This window comes from Prenolepis imparis, unplaced genomic scaffold (assembly GCF_030444845.1).
Source record: "Prenolepis imparis isolate NDT839.2.m4 unplaced genomic scaffold, iyPreImpa1.0 SCAF_10, whole genome shotgun sequence".
NCBI lineage: Eukaryota > Metazoa > Arthropoda > Insecta > Hymenoptera > Formicidae > Prenolepis > Prenolepis imparis.
The window spans coordinates 15,264,028-15,277,573 of NW_028141168.1; the positions used below are offsets into that span (position 1 = coordinate 15,264,028).

Below are 13,546 nucleotides of genomic sequence, written 5' to 3' on the forward strand. Positions count from 1 at the left end.
TAATACATATTGACCGAGTATGAGGCACGAAAACTGGGTCTTGAATGATTAAATTATGTTATAAGTTTTAACTCGTGATCACTTTTCTTAAGTCTTTCACGTTTTCTTTTTCGAGCCCCTTATTAACTTCATCTATTTTGCTAATAAACTAAAACCATTCAGTGACAAACGCTGCACTGAACTATAAATTGCAACACTATATAATCATATAAATTGCTGTAACAATATGACCACACATCAAATGAATGGTCCACATAAAAAAAATATACGACTCTTTGTTATTAATAAAGAATATAATCTTAATTTTAGAGGGTTTGTTCTAGAAACAACTTAAGAATATCTGTTAAGAGGAATTTTATAATATACAATTTTCTTATTTCGAGAATACAATTTTTTTCGTTGAAGAGAGAGTATTTTTTTGCTCTCTTTATCTTTATACATATATCGGATAGCCTGTTTAAGTAGGGTAAAAATTAAAAATTGTAAAAATTAATTTTACGTAGCCAAATATGCGCATCGTAATTTGCGAATTGGGAATACGTTGTGCGTATTATTTCATATAATTGCTTGTGTGGACTCCACATTCAAATTTCATCTGTTTTTCCATCACGAATCTCCAAGCGTTTTTCGATCAGAGAGATTGAATATCAAAATAATTTCGGTAGGGATTCTCTATACATCGGTATTGTACATACACGTATCTTTACTTTTATAAAACCGCGATTTTTAAAAACCCTCAATGATTTATCGATATTGAACTGATACGATAGGACATTGTGGTCCTCCAATTCTTGTTCTCGACAAAGAACGAACGACTCGCATTCGGGCTGTAATATAGGTGGATGGGAGATAATTAAGGGAAATTATATGCGCTTGATTGAGTGCAATCTATGTTTACCATTTTTTAAGTGAAAATTAGTGATACCAGTTTTTAAGAATTGGATTAAGTGAAATTCTTGTCCAGTAAACAGATTAGATGCAAATAGGAGCCACCGATATATTTCAAGTACATACGATGCTTCCTCCATGAAACCGTAAAAGTTTCCTTTTTAATACCTGTTAGGAAAAAGTTTTAAGATCTCTTTTTTCGATACGGCGGAACTATCTTATTGGAATCACTTCCGTAAAACTCTATCCCGGTTTTCACCGCAACGGTGTAACACGGGATTCTAAGGGAAGCAACGCATTTAAATCTCCCGGCAACCACTTATTCGAATTAATTGGTTCCCATAGCTTAACCGGTATGAGTAACAAGTGTGTATGTGTGTGTACACGGCATTAAAAATATATTGCTTTAAAAAATTAGATGTATATCTCATATTCACTTATATATAATTATATATAATTTTTTATAGCAATATATTTATTATCCTGTATATTGTATATATTTTTTTCTGATTTTTAAAACATGTAATCTGCACAGATTATTTATATATATAATATAAAATATATATAAAATGTGAGCATTGTTTATTAAGAAATTTTGCAGATTTTGCACAATTTATCGTGACAAACAGTGCGTTAGGTCGGTTTATCTGCATCAGAATATTATTCCCGCGGATATCATTGCTCCGAACAAATTTACGGGCTTTCGTGCGCAATCGTGCTTTCTTGTATAACCCATTGTTTCGGTACCGAACGCGATCTAGCGTGCACTTCCGCCACGTTAAGCCCGAGATGGGATTAAAGGAAAGGGAGCAGGTCTGTGTAAACCACACGGGATCCGGGGAAGCGCGATGTAGGCAGCCGGCGATGGCGGCGCATTATCCGCATTTATGCCGACAGAGAAATTCCCCCCTGGCTCGGGGTTCATGCATATTTACGGGAGAGTCATTGCGCGAGGTGCTCCTTAAACGGAAAACAAAACGGCCGAGGAAAATCGCGACCGCGCTCTTTATGACGGAGGGAAATCCGGGGGTTGACTGTTTTTCCTCGATTATTAACACCCGTAAATTACAACGCGCCGGTATAATTTACGGTGCTAAAACCAGACGACACACACGAGTAACGTCGATTAAAATGCAATCAAGTCGATTTCGATGAAAATATGACTGCAGGTTTTGGCGAGAGTCTTCTTGCAAATATAAAATCGCACCTATAAAGTTTCGGCAAATTATTCATTGCAATCAACTCTTCTAAACATTTGTAAGATACTTGGAAAAAGGTACTTTTGAGACATCGAGATAATATATTAACTCTTGTGCTATTAATTAATTATTTAAATTTATTAAATTATATCAATCAATTAAATTTGGATATCGCAAGTAGTATAGAGTTAATTTGCGATAAAAATTAGAAAGTAACGTCAAAACGTTACTTTCCATTTCTTGCTCTTAATTAATTTGATGATTATGCCAAGAATTGTTTCTTTTTTGTACAATCGAATTCTCTCGAGATTGCATTAAAAAAATTCTTGTTTTTGCCCGCAGAAACTATAATAAAATATAATGGCATGCAATAAAAACATAGAATAGTGCTAATGCGTAGCGGAAGGTGTGGCTGCTGTTATTTTATTAGTTCCGGAAACTTCCCGAGTCTCGCATTCGCGAGATTGACTATTTGTGATGAAGAAAGCTCTTGTGCCGCGGGCTCTCGCATCGAAAGTGACAGCTCATTTATTACCCCTGTGATTATATTGTAATTATAGTGTTTCGCATTGAGATATATGTATATGATATTAGGTATACAGTATACATATATATCTCGCGAAATTCCACAAAAACGTCCAGCATCGTGAGACAGGACATTTGGATGTAACGATTCGTCAAAAGAACCGAACGATCGTCGCAAGGCGAGATTTTATTTGCGAGTTTTTACGCGCACTTTCACCGTGTACTTTAATCGAGTTTGTATCGATCGGAAATTGGACTTTTTTTGTCGTATAACAAGTTGCCTTTGTTTCAATAAAAGTGCACTCGTCACAGGTGTTTTTCCGCGATTGAATATTTAATCACACAAATCGGATGTTTGCGACTTGCTATTGCTGGACGTTTTTATTTGAAAGGTGTTCTTTTTAAAAACGTAAATGACAATTATAACTTTTAAGACTGCATTCATAGATAAAACTAGACGAATATATTTTTCTTCTTTAAATTAATATTAAATGTTACAATATTATAAATTCTTAAGGGATTTTAATATTAAATTAATCTTAAGAATTTTTTATATATATATAATACAGAAAATTATTTTATTCTATATAAATTTATTATTTATTCTATATAAATATACGTTTATAAATATTTTAATTTATTTTATTAATTACTTTATTGAAATAACTTACAGCATTGTTGATATAATTTATCAACAATGCCATTTATTTAATATAAATAATATATATTGTATATCGTAAGATTTTAAAATGTATTTTAATGTATTTTAACATTTAAAAATTTAGCTTGATAATTTTTTAATTTTAGAGAAAAATCTAGCTGTTTCCAAATATCCCTCAATTAAAAAATTAAAGCCTTTAAAAGCGTATTTCGGGATTAAAACGGATTTTTTCATCATATGCATCACTGTTTTAATGATTATATTATTATTTTTCAATTTTTTATTTATTTTTCAATATTATTTTTTGTTTTAAATATTATTAATTTTTTATTATATGCGTCAGTGTTTCAATTATCATGTGTTTTAATTATCTCAGCGACGCGTGAAGATATCGATTCTGAGAGTCGATACCGTAGCACCTTGGATGGATTCGTCGTTATACTTTCACGATTAAAATCTCGATCGAACGCATGCCGGATATGACGCGTTACATATGGTTATACCTTGACCGTGAACTCGGATTCTCGCACGTTTCACGCGAGAATGCAACTCGCCTTCTGACGTGCGAGAGAGAGAGAGTCGCTGATGGAATTATGCTCATTAGGGGTAACGTCGAAGCCAGCGAAGAAGAAAAGTCATCTCCGTCGTTGATGCGCGACGAAAAGCGCGTTTCGCCGTGATTTAGATGCTCGTTTAATGCGCTGACGGTAATTATACACCGAGTCGCCGAGGGGATAATTATACCTATCTACGGCTAACAATCGGCCGCTTGTTAGATCGCACAGTAATGAGATCGATACGAGGACCCACCCTCGGGTCAAGCGTTCGCCGTGTAATTTTGTAAATAACACGTTACGTAATGAAATCACGAAAATTGTTTATCTTGAAGATAATTATATCTATCGTTTGACCTCTGACAATCTGTAAAAGTGCACCCTCGATTTTTGCACAGAGTGGCTCGATGAGATAATCGAACGCGAGAACAATAAGGGTCAAAAATTAGAGCGGGAACGGGAAATGACAGGGACTCGAGGCTCCGTCAATCGCTGAAGGAGCTGCATATCGACGGTGCGGCCATTAATTCGGCGCAATATCGCCCTGGTATCGCTCCCTTCTCCACGTCGTGCCCATCTGCATGCTGTCATATCGCGATATGACGAGGCGAAATTTTGGATCTGGATATCGGGTACGTATTTATTAAATCGAAATTAATTTGAAATTTAAATTATTTCGACGGGCCAGTAAGAGCCAAAACGCAGATGGTAGATGGTGTGCGTCCATTTCGATGAAAATTAATTTTTTTTCAACGATTCGAAACAAACTGATTTGTTGTGCGTGTAGGGCACAAATTGTTCTCTCGGTGTAATATCGAATAATTAAAATAAATCTCAATTTGAGATTTATTTATTTCATTTTGTTTCATTTTATTTTTCTTTAATAAAAATTAAATAATAAAAATTACCCCATCTCACAATATAAGGAACTCAGATTTAATTTTTTCCGTTTTATAGTTATAACTATTTGCAAATTACATTGTATATTTTGCTTGAGATAATAAAGGAGATAGAGTTTTTGATCCTGCTTTTTCATTTCATTTCTCGCGTTCAGAAATAATATATAGATGTGCTTCGGATGATGTAATGGCAACGCTCATCGTCTTTGGACACGAATAGAAGCTATAAAGTCAACCTGCCACTCAGAATTCTGCTCGCTTATTTATACTGCATGGATAGGCAGAATCCTTAAATATATTACAGTCGTAATCATCTGATCAGTTTAATGGTCACATTAAAATTTATAGCGATATGTATACGGCGAATTGTTACTCCGAAAGGGAAATTTATTTTTCTGCATCGGCAAATTTTAATACCTCAGTGATCTTTTATTAAAATGTGCGCAATTAAAAATCTCTAAATACGGTTTTAAATCTGCTTTCGTGCAGTCGCTTTGCGAATTTCTTATGACGCATTTGCAGTCGTAAATACTAATCGCGGGTAGTTATTTCTGTTAGCGCTTAGATTCTGTTAACCAGGTTAGATATTAAGAGCGGAATAACAAATCATCAAAACGACTGCCGTAGTAATAAATTTCCTGTACATAATGAACTTCGGTGGAGATAATGTGTGTGGTAGTAAATAATTATAAACATTTATATATGTATATTTGTACTGCCCATACTCTCATTAACATGATTCAGTGCTGCATAATTCAACTCTACCATTAATTCTGCATACATTTCTCGACTCAATAATATTTTCACTATAATATAATGACGCTGAGCTCATCTAATAATATTGTAAAACTTAATTGAAAAATCGCCGAAGATTTAATATTCATGATTGACGTTTCACAGGTTTCATAAACAATTTTTTTCTTCCCTTCTGTCTTCCCATTATTGTATACACAGTTGAAAAATTTGTATTAAATTTAACAAATATCACATGTCCCGAACGGTCCACAGAAATTTTTGTGTTAATTTAACATAATACGGATATGTTAAATGATGACGCGAATATTGTGTTAATATTTTAACATAAAATAAATGCAAACTTCAAGTAAACTTAAAATAAATTTTGTGTTAAATTAACATAGTTTTAATGTAAAAATTAACTAAAAAAATTGTTAATTTTACATTTTATCATCCCCACTTATATTATAAAGTAAAATTAACATTTTTTTCTGTAAATTTTAACAGATAAATCTTGTCACTAATAATATCGAACATATTTATTGTGTAAAATTAAAAGTAAATACACATTGTGTTATTTTTACACTTTTTTTCAGTTATTTTAATAATTTAACATTTGAGTTCAATTAACACAACAGCAATATGTTAATTTAACACATGAATGTGTTAAATATTTAACACAAAAATTTTTACGGGGACCGTTTCTAACAAGAAAACACAAATTTTCCAACTGTGTATGTATAATCGTGTTATAATATTATTAATAAATTTATAAAGAAATTATTAAAACATTTGAGTTCAATTAACACAACAGCAATATGTTAATTTAACACATGAATGTGTTAAATATTTAACACAAAAATTTTAACGGGGACCGTTTCTAACAAGAAAACACCAATTTTCCAACTGTGTATGTATAATCGTGTTATAATATTATTAATAAATTTATAAAGAAATTATTAATAAATTTATAAAGAAATTATTAATAAATGTTTCAAATGAAAAAGAAGATATTAAAAGATGATTAGAGAATGCGGTTTGAAATTTATAACAAATGTTCGCGATCGTCGAGTCGAGGTTGCTCGCGAGATCTCTCGGTGATTATTCGTCTAAGATGACATGACGTTATGCTTGTATGGGATGGATCAAGTAGAATTAATTGCGAGAGGTGTTTCATTAGAGAGCGGGATCGAGCACGCGTATCACAATTAATTTTGATTTATACGCGCGCTTCAGTCGTGGAACATTGTAAAAAGGAAAACCACGTCGAGCACGTATGATGTTCGCGAATGCTTTTTATTGCAGGTATTAACAGCCAATTATCCTGTCACTTCATCTTGCCGGCTGTGATACCGATTTACTTGCAGAGAACGGAACCTGGACTACAAATATAGTAGCCGCTATATGTGTTTCTCCGTTATACATAGCGGCTATGTGAAAATGCGCGGCATTTTCCGTTTTTAACATTTTCTCACACACATATCAGGAAATCGACGTTTTTATGTGCGAAAGGTACGTAATAATCTCTCTGCGTTCGCGTTTGTACGATCGTCATCGGAATCGATCGATATAGCGTTCGGATTGTATTTAGAGATATAAAAATATAGAAAAGTATTATTATATTTATTACAGAAAAATATAGAATTGTTTCTCGATACGACATTTAAAATAAAAATTTAAGTGGAATAATCGATATTTTCCTTGGTAAATGAGACATTGCAGAAATTTTTTTATAAAATTATTGATATTGTTTCATGATATTTTGACAATCGTCATCTTGATTAAGCAAATTAGAAACCAATAATATAAATAATAAAATATAATAACAATAAAATTAATGAATAATATAACCAATAAATATTACTTAAGATTATGTGAGAGTTTTTTACTCGCCTCTTTATCTCAAGTTTTGCTCTTGTTAGAGAGAGAAGGAGCCCTTTTTATTATTTATATTAAATAAATTAAATTTCTATTTAAAAGAAAAATATGATTGATCGTAGACATTCTACATATCTTGTAAATTAAAGGCTGCAGTAAATTTTAAATTGAAAATAGATGTTTAATGCAATTTGCTTGCTTCATAATTTACTTCACTAACTTTTACTTCACTAACTTTCTCAGTCAAGAGACACAATTAATCTTGTGACCAAGTACTATACCTTTTTAGGAATGCAAGTTTCTAGCTTGAATCCCCGATTTACTCACTAATTCTGTTAATTACGTTTATCCCTTTACTACTGCAAATAGCACAAAATGTATGATACCATTTATAGCAATTTAGAAAACCAAGTTTAATTTTCTCAGGAACAGATTTTTCAGTGATTGCAAATAAAATGCAAGATATATATATAGATACATATAAAAAATTCAAGATATATTGTGTGTGTGTATATATATGTATATATATAATAGATAACAATTTTTTATTACTTAATATGATTATAATCGAATAGGGGTATATTTATAAAAAATACATTACAATTTTTGTTTTATATGTATATTAAGTTTCTCGTGAAAAGGAGAATCAATATTATAAGAAGTAAGACACATTTTCCGCAAATTTCAAGACTTTTTAAAATCCATATAGTTTAAAATAAAGCAAGCATATGAATTATTATTACGAAATTATAGAGATTTACCAAAGAGAGGAGAATTTTTACGTATAAAAATATCGCAGTAGATAGAAATTGTAAGGTATCATTCTACTTAAATAATCTGCTACATGAGATTTCCCAGTAGTAGAGTTTGTTCGAGAGCCCAGATTAAGCGGCGAAATTCTCTCTCTTTCATTACTTCTTGTTGCAGAAATCTCAAGGCAACGGAGAATTCATTCAGTATGCTATCGGCAGAGGGTCGGCACAATCATCATTATTGTTTCCCGTGGGAATATATAAAACCACGGGGCTAGACTTCGGTATCGTCTCAATCCGATGACCGCTTTTTATAGATTTCATGGCCTGGTTGGGATCGACATACGACTTGAACTCATCCGTGTTTCAAGTTGATTGACAGATTTTGTATGAAAAAAAGGTGACGGGTCTCTCGAGATCAAATGCAAAATAAATATCCCTGAAATATATGCTGTTGAATAAAAAAGCAAAAGAAAAAGAGAAAAAGAGAAAAATAAAAAAAAACACTAACATATGTCTATATACCGTTGTTCGGATTTTTTCTTTGTCACAATATAACTGATTTTTTTATACAATATTTATTTATCGCTATATGCGCTTGTACATATAGATGCGAAACAATTTTGCGGGAGCTTTAATTATTAAAATATGTAAAACTTTTTACACTTTTCACGATAATAAAAAAGTATTTTATGATAAAATTAAAAATAATAATAATAATAAAATTAGTTAATAAAAATTCCTTTGAAATTAAAAATTTCCACTTTAACCTACGCAATATAACCAGATGGTTAATATCCTTTGTCGTGTTTCGCACACAAGCTCTTGCAAAATTTTTACCTCGGATAGTGCGGGGATTTTTTATAAGCGCTGCGAAATTTTAACGAAGGGTGGGTTCTGTCACACACGATACGTATCGGATGTACCGCACACATGGGGAAAAAGCACGCACCTCTCCGCTGCGGTCCAACGATTTATATAAACGTCCTATATACGCAAAGTCACGTTTTGCCGATAAAAAAAGAAAGGGTGATACCAGAAAAGTGTTATCGATCCGCGGATAGCTTGACGTCGCGTTTACACTTTATCTAGGCGGTTAAATTTAGTATTTATCATCTCATATATACATACATATACATACATATACATATACGTACATATATTCTGTACAGAGAGAGTCTACGACACAGGCAACGTTTGTGCGACTTCTTGCACCCTTTTTATACCCTTATATGCCTATTATATCTATTTATATACATATATACACAATCGGCGCATATATGTGTAAGAGCCGAATATATATTTATCCTCTATGCGGATATGCATTATAAACATTTGTCTATTTTTGTCACACGGTGCAACCCGTATCGATCATTTTAATATCGCTGTAAATGTTCCCGTATTTCACGATGCGCGACAGCGTCGGAAATCTGGGGCGAGAAAAGAATCGCCGTCGACCTCGCGACAACGGCTGCACATGTGGGTTGCACATATATATAAGAACGTGATACGCTGGTAATATGCGCTCATGATTATTCAAATTGCACGTTTTATATATTTGAAATTTTTTTGTTTTTCTTTTTGCGAGAAATATAAATTAACGATATTCTAATCGTTGAATATACACATGTGTCAAAAATTTATTAAACAATATATTTATTTATACATTGTATCGATGAGAAATAAATCATATAAAATATGATTTAACAAAATTCATTATAATTTTATCAACTTTCTTCGTATTAAAGTAAAGTTTAGAAAAATTTTAAATTCAATGTAATGCCTTAGAAAGCACGCAGAAAAAAAGAAGGATAAAATCAACACTTATATACTCGTATATATATGCAACAATATCTATAATCTTCTTATAAGAATTTGCTCAATCTTAAATTTCAACAATATTATAGTCTTTTTTCAATACTATAATTGTCATCTAAAGAATATAAAAAATATATTATTTTATATGTCATTTTCTATCTAACATTTCTTTTCCATTCAAGAAAATTATTCTTAAATAATAAGATTATTATTTTTCTTAATTAAACTATATATAAAATGTTTTAATTCAAGCAAATTTTCTTGTTTAACCAAGAAAAATATTGTTGAAATTTAAAATTTAGCAAATTCTTATACCTAAGAAGATTATAGATATTGTTGCGTATATACGAGTATATAAGTGTTGATTTGACACTTCTTTTTTATAAAGGGATACTTCTGTATGAACTTTGTCCTATATACATATGTATAGTTACTCTATCATTTTAATTTAAATTCCCTATATTTAATATTGAAAGTATGTAGAATACTTAGATATGCATTTTATATTTCTTTTTTTATGTTTAAACAAAAATTTTATTTTTGACCACATTTTTTTAAAATTAATGTTATTGTTTTGCGTTATGTAACGTAGATATACGGTATGTTGACACGCGTGACCGATGCGACATATACAGGTGAATCATGGTGAATGTAATTGAGTTATAGTAATTGAGAAAAAAGCCTAGTCAGAGAACAGCGAAAGTTTTAGGAGAAGGAGTTAATGTATCTTGACTGATTGTGAGATAAAAACCGATGGCTAGCGAATCACCATCCACATTTCTCCTACTCTGGGGATACATATACATATACATATTTTCTAATAACTTCCAATACATCGGCATGGAAGAACTCCTTATAAACGCTACATGCTACATATCATCCAGTCGAATGGATGAGAAGTAGTGCGATGCACATCGGTCTTTCATTTCATTCATCTGTTCTTTAGTTGCATCTCGAGACGCACATCGAATCGTCCATAGTAAGTGTATATTAGCCTCTTTGTGCAATTATATTAACGCAAGTTGTCGCACGAGATCCTTAAGCGAGGAATAAAATAGCATTTTATGAGCGGGATAATTTTTCTGGGACTATTACGCTAATTAAATTATTAAATTATTAAATTATGACTCATATTTTAAAACCAAACAAGAAAAACGCGACGAAATTGAGCGAATTCCCTTCCGATAAAACATTGGAAAAGCACAACGCCAACATTACTTTTCATTTCTTGTCTTGCAGCGATTTGACATAGCTACGCTAAGAATTGTATCTCTTCTATATGTAAATATTCTTTCTGTAAATATTCTTTCTTTTTCTTTAATTTTTTCGAAGTGACATCCAAGAAGTTTCCTATTAAAAAAAAAATATTGTTTATGCATTTGATAGGAAGCGAGTAATTGATATTTTATATAAAAATAGAGGATAACGGAAAATGTTGATAATTAGCATGCGAGAGTGGAGAGATTTTACTGAGATTTTTTTCTGAGGTGTATTTGTGTTGCAATTAATTTGAAAAGCTCTTGTCACGAGTATTCGTGACTGCGCATTCATTACAGTCTTCGTAATTATAGTCCATACTTTGATATATATATATACAACACAGTACGTTTAATCACACACACACACACACACACACACACACACACACACACACATTTGCCCTGCCAAATCGGGATGCCATGATGTAATAATTGATCGAAAGAACTGAACGGATAATCGTGGCGAGGCGAGTTTTCATAGGTTTTAGCATGCATTTTCAATTTTCACCGTGCACTCGATCCGTGATACTGAATCGAGTTTGTATCGATTAGAAAAAATTGTCTTATTGCACAATAAAATTGCATAATAAATTGCTTTTATCACGATAAAAATGCATCACAATAAAATGTATCCATCGTACATATTTTTGTAACTAAGATTAATTGTGCAAACATGATTTGTTGTTGCACGAGATATTTAAGAGAGAAAAATAACAAGACATTTTTATCAGATTTTTTTTTTAATTAAAGAAAATAATTGTAAATCTTAAAAATATATTTAAGATGAGTAAGATAAAGTAAAATAAAATAAAAAAACAAAATAAAATTTTTGTTATTTATAAATTATAATAAGATGTGCGTCTTTATCGTGAATTGTCTCTTTTTCTCGAGAAATTCTTTTCTTTATATAAATTTTTACATTTTTTGTTTAAATTTTTATTGTTGTTTTGTTAAATGTTTATGTCTTTATCTAATTATATATGTTAATTTTTTAATTATATCTTTAAATTTAATTCTTCCAATTTTTACTTTATTAATTATTATTTTATTAAGGAAACTGTATTTATTTAATATTAAAAAATACAAATTGTTATTAATTACTGTATGATTTTAATATCATGCATAAAATACTACAATTATTATTTTTTATTAAATTAATTATTCTAGTAACATTTTGTTATTGCATAATTAATTATAGAGAGGATTAACATAATAAAAGGGGAAAAAGATCGCAGTTACATATATTTTCCAGAAAATTATGTATTATAAAATATAATACAAAAGTATATTTTATTCTATGTTCTCTTTCAAATCAGATTTACAGCCGTCGTGTTTCAATCATCCCATTTAAAATGCATTGCATGACAGCAGTTGCTCATCATAAAAATATAGCTCCATCGAAATGTAACGTGCCTTTGATATATAATTCCATTTTACTTTCATAACAAACTTGGTCAAACACGTGTCGGCGAAAAGGACAGAATCGTGCGACAGGTGCGTAATGTGCAATTGCCTTGACTGTGACTGTTGATATTCTCATTTTTTACACGGAAATGCTACTCAACTCGCCATGAAAGAAATTCTGTTCATATTAGTGCCGTAATGCGGAAAAAAGCCGCAAATGTATACACGTGAGCCGATAAACTCGTGTTTTGCTTGCCGATGCATAACTGAATGCGATTAGGACACTTGTCTAATATAAATGATAATTATGTATCAAGCCGAGACGCACTCGTGCGGCTAACACAATGGCTTAATTTGTTAATCACAAACAAAATCACTCCATAATGAGATAAATATGAATCCTGGTCACATCATCCGTGTAATTTTATAAATAATATAGTTATGTGTGAATCGTGAAAACTGATTGCTTTTATGATTATTTACATCGTTTTTTAACGTGTAGCAATAACGTCTTCTTGCATGTCATATTTATCTGGCATATATCTTTGAGATTTAATTATCGCTTTATGTTATTATGAAGAACTTTGTGAATATTTTTGATAATTATCTATTTAAACAAGCATTATTATATTTAATGAATATTATTATTTGTTATAATTAGAAAATATAATCAGAAATCGTTGATTTGTGTTAGTATTTCGTTAAAATAAAAATGTAATTATATTTTAATTTTTTATTACATTATAATAATTCTTATACATCTACTTTATAATGAAACAATTATGCAATAATAATCATATCTTGATATATTTCGTCACTTCAAAATGCTCAAAAAATTTTGTATCAAATTTTTATTAAACTTTTTTTGTAAAAATATTATTAATATTATTAAAATTATATTATTAATAATATTGTTGAGAGATATTTATAATATAATATGTATATAATTTATGGGATACAAAAAATAGATAAGT

At 30.8% G+C, this 13,546-nt stretch overlaps 1 protein-coding gene across 3 annotated transcripts in view; it reads right to left on the reverse strand.

Annotated features, from left to right (window-relative positions):
• Positions 1 to 13,546, reverse strand: part of Fstl5 (follistatin-like 5) — a 64,359-nt gene that overhangs the window by 25,003 nt on the left and 25,810 nt on the right. The gene's annotated exons all lie outside the window — the stretch shown is intronic.